Consider the following 4,428-nt stretch of genomic DNA (forward strand, 5'->3'; position numbering starts at 1 on the left):
TCTCTAAAAAGAACTGACCTTCAAGCATGCAGTAAACATTTTTTGTAAAATATTTCATACAATGAAAGATCTCAACTGTATGTAAAAGGTCCGACGTCAATATACATTTGTACTGGTCTTTTATTTTCTCAACATTTGAGTTGATCCTAGCCGAGGTCATGGGTTAAATAGGCAGTGCATACAGAAATGTAAATCTGATAAAGAAGCCCGAGATTGCTTTGAGTAGAATTAATCTCTTTAAAAATACCTATCACATTTAGACCAGTGTTGAAGTATGTTTCAGCTATTTGGTATGGTTGATCTTTCCTTGATGGTGAAAAATGAGAAAATACGTTCGGTTTCGTCGTCCCCATTTTTATCAAGGGATGCTTTGTGTCGGTGCTTTGGAACGGATTGGGACCTTTAATTAGAATTAGTTTGCTACTATGTACAAATCAGATTCACGCCATACTGCTGGATAGTAACAGAATATATACGGATACAATATTCCAAACAATGATAAGTCATTTCCCCCTATACAATTAACAAATGGAATTCATTAAGCTTAGAATCGAGGTAACCAACCAGTCTTAGTGAATTTCGTAAAAATACGACCAAAACTAGTTCTAAACGGCTCGAATATTACTTAGTACATTTACATTGAATTATGATAATGCAAATAATTTTTGCAAACGACTAAGATATGATGCATGACTTCTTGCTTTGCACGTCAATGATACCCAATGCACGCGCACATAACCTTTGCTGCTTAAGATTTCCTAACAAGTATTTGTCCTTCTATCAAATTATGGAACAATTTACCAACGTTAATACAGGTACGTTCAAACTTTAAATCACATAAATTTTGTTTTTCCAATTCTGCAATATAATTGACCATTTAAAAATCCATTTTACTACGAAACATTAATACCCTATTCCGAAATTTGCATTTTAAAAAACACATTCAAGAACATGCCCTGAGGGAGAGAAAACAACAATAGCAGGAAAATGCATTCCTAGCTTGACCTGAGGGTCTCAGTCGTAATAAGCTGACCTTTATCACTTTTGAGGTCAATATCACAGCTTGGGTAAATAACACATTTTCTGTAGATGATATCCCTAGCATTGCGATATCGCACCGAAATTTTGCAAGAATAATCTTCGTAATCTACGCCCTTTAAAAATACAAATTAAAAAGATAAGACTTGAAGTACCACTTACTGTATATTTGTAAACTTAACATCTAGTGTGTACCTGAAAACTTAACATCTAGTGTGTACCTGTAAACTTAACAACTAGTGTGTACCTGTAAACTTAACGTCTAGTGTGTACCCGTAAACTTAACATCTAGTGTGTACCTGTAAACTTAACATTTAGTATATACCTGTAAACTTAACATCTAGTGTGTACCTGTAAACTTAACATCTAGTGTGTACCTGTAAACTTAACATCTAGTATGTACCTGTAAACTTAACATCTAGTGTTTACCCGTAAACTTAACACCTAGTGTGTACCCGTAAACTTAACACCTAGTGTGTACCTGTAAACTTAACATCTAGTGTTTACCTGTAAAGTTAACCTCTAGTGTGTACCTGTAAACACATCTAATTTTCACACATTCTTCACAATCTATTATGGGATGAAAATGATTAAAAGTACACTGTTTGACTCCACAGACCGCAGAAAAAGGTATATTTTGATATATATTCATTTCTAATGTCTGTGTTTGTGATTTCTCTACAAATTGTAATGATGACCATTGCTTCATGAATAAGTTACAGTTGTCAACAATGCGTGTATGAATCTTGATAAATATTGTATGTCTGCTTTGACGGCTGGGAATTTCGATAGAAATGAAAATAAAACGTAAATAATGAATTTCAATTTTGAAAATACACAAGGGAATAAACTGCAACGCATTTCATTAGCATGCTTTTCATGAAGCACATGTGCCGGCGTGAAGCGTCGCAATTCATTCATGCCCACGTGTATTTCAAAAATGAAATTTATTTCTCAAATATACAGATAATCACACACACACACACACACACACACACACACACACACACACACACACAGAGATATATCTATACTTGTCAACAGATTTTAACAAATTTTGTCAATAAACTCCGAGCCGCTTGCACCAGATTTACTGCTTGAACCTTTGATATTGTTTCACGTGTGAGGTGAAGTCTGTAAGCTATAATAGAATCTTACTTGATTAAAAAATATCGTAGAATTAATTAAAAACCTACTTTCGTTTTCGATAAATTACTCTGAAATAGCAAAAATGAGAGTACAGTGGCGCTTTGGAGGATCTAAGCCAGTTTTTTTTTTATGACAACTTCAGATAATACGATATGAGAGTAAATCCGTTGTTTATCGATGCTTGGTTTTGATCTTACAGAAGAAATAAGTTGTGCTAATTGTTGAGTAAATAAAATATGCATGTTCGTTTCTTCAATCCGTGATTTTAGTCTTGAATCATCCTTGTATTTATATATATCGTCGACTGCCCTATTTCGGTGACAGACCAGAATCAGTGACCTTTTGTTTACGTGTGCTTGTTGTTGTTTCCGGGTGTTGATTTCGCCATCAATTTCGCCGTACTGTTTGCAAACATATACAGAACACGTCTTCATTTTTTCCCCGAAAATGAACCACTAGAAGGAGAGTATGCAAAAAATCAACACGAACACCCCAAAGATAAGCCCATTTACTTATTACTTTTTCAAGCAAAACTTTAAATTAATATAAAGTATATAATATAAAGTATACCAAAAGTCTAGAATTCTACATTATATTATCTTATTCATTGACGTTTAGATGCACATTCCTTTTGTATATACGTTTTTACAGTAACAAACTCTTGGCAAGCCTATACCGGTATCAACAATGGTCACCAAAATAGGTGACGTCACCGTTTTAGGACCACAAAGTGACATGTCTTTCGTTACGAAAATATATTCAATTAACGCACCAATGAATTTGGAGTGGTAGAGTGTATATTCTGATACCTTCGGTGACCCTTCAGTCTATAAGCTAGTATAATGCATGTTTTGATCATAAAAAATTCTTACCTGTGTTGAGTTTTGTTCTTTGATGGAAGGACGGTGTAAAGATATTTAAGATGAATAGCAGGATGTAGGCGGCAAACAGAGCACAAAGGATGTTAAACGCGCTCTTCAGTGAAATCCGCATGTTTCTGAAAAAATCAAGTTAACAATTGGTTGAATAGATTAGTTGGTTGGAATTTCAAGTCCATCTATCACCTGCTATAGGTCCGTGTCATAAATTTCCTGGGTGTTTGAACTGTTTCAACTCTTACATCGAAGTCTTTCCACGTTACGCTACAACTCCAGTCAAATCATTCAGATGGAAAGCAGTCCTGGAGACCTGATGGGTATGCGTGCAATTATTAAAGACCGGAGTCAATCATTAAAGCGTCAATAATTTATTATAAAAATCTATCATGAGTATCCAAGCGAGATTAAGAAATCTTTCCCCAAGAGGTTTAGTGTTCCGGCGAGAGATAATGTTTGCCTAGGATGGACTAACTTTATATAAAGTTCTCAAGCTTAAACTTTATAGAGTGCACATACTGTGCATTACTTGTGAACTTTATTATTGAGACTATTGATTTATTTGGGGGGAAATCTAATCGAAATATTTTTGTCATATTCCCCATCTTTCGTCAAATGCATGTATCAATAAGACAGAAAAATCATATCAATCGAAGTTGGTTTACACCAAATATTTACACCTTAAAACAAGTTAAGTTACTCCAGGAAAATATGAATAGATTGAAGAAACAAGAAAAATAATAATGAGATACTTATAAAGTGTTGAAATTCTTTATGTCAGAGTTATGGTGGCTTATTTGTGCCACTTTATAATTTGTCGTCTTTTCGTTATTTCGAGGCGAAAAGACGACAAAACGATAATTAGCGACCTTTGGCCTCGAAATAACAAAGAGACGACAAAATGAAAAGTCAAAAAGAAGACAAAATGTGGGCGAAAAGACGACAAATAAAACCCGCAAATTAGCTACAAAAGTCGTCTTTTCGCTTGGCGTTTTGTCGACTTTTCGTTATTTCGAGGCGAAAAGTAGCTAATTATCGGTTTGTCGTCGTTTCGTTTTGTCGTCATTTCGACTCGAAATAACGAAAAACGACAAATTATAAAGTTGCACAAATCAGCCACCATAAATAGTGGATGATGTGACTGAGAGAGATCGATATCACGAGGCTTATTGCATGTATTGTTCACGAATAGTGATTGGAGAATGGTTATAGAATGTCTCATTAGTACGTGTAAGTAGGAAATTCTACTGAAGTGACAATGAAATATACCAGACAGCATTCGACTTAATGACAAGTTGTATTTTCAAAATTAGAGCGAAATACTGACTTTAAACAAGACCTTTTGGAACCCTGTAACATCAACTTA

At 34.6% G+C, this 4,428-nt stretch overlaps 1 pseudogene; it reads right to left on the bottom strand.

The window, feature by feature from the left end:
- Positions 1-3,866, bottom strand: part of LOC125646339 (alpha-1,6-mannosyl-glycoprotein 4-beta-N-acetylglucosaminyltransferase-like) — a 10,368-nt pseudogene extending 6,502 nt beyond the window's left edge.
- Between the last annotated feature and the right edge of the window lie 562 nt (positions 3,867-4,428).

The sequence above is a fragment of the Ostrea edulis genome, chromosome 6 (assembly GCF_947568905.1).
Source record: "Ostrea edulis chromosome 6, xbOstEdul1.1, whole genome shotgun sequence".
NCBI classification, from domain to species: Eukaryota; Metazoa; Mollusca; class Bivalvia; order Ostreida; family Ostreidae; genus Ostrea; species Ostrea edulis.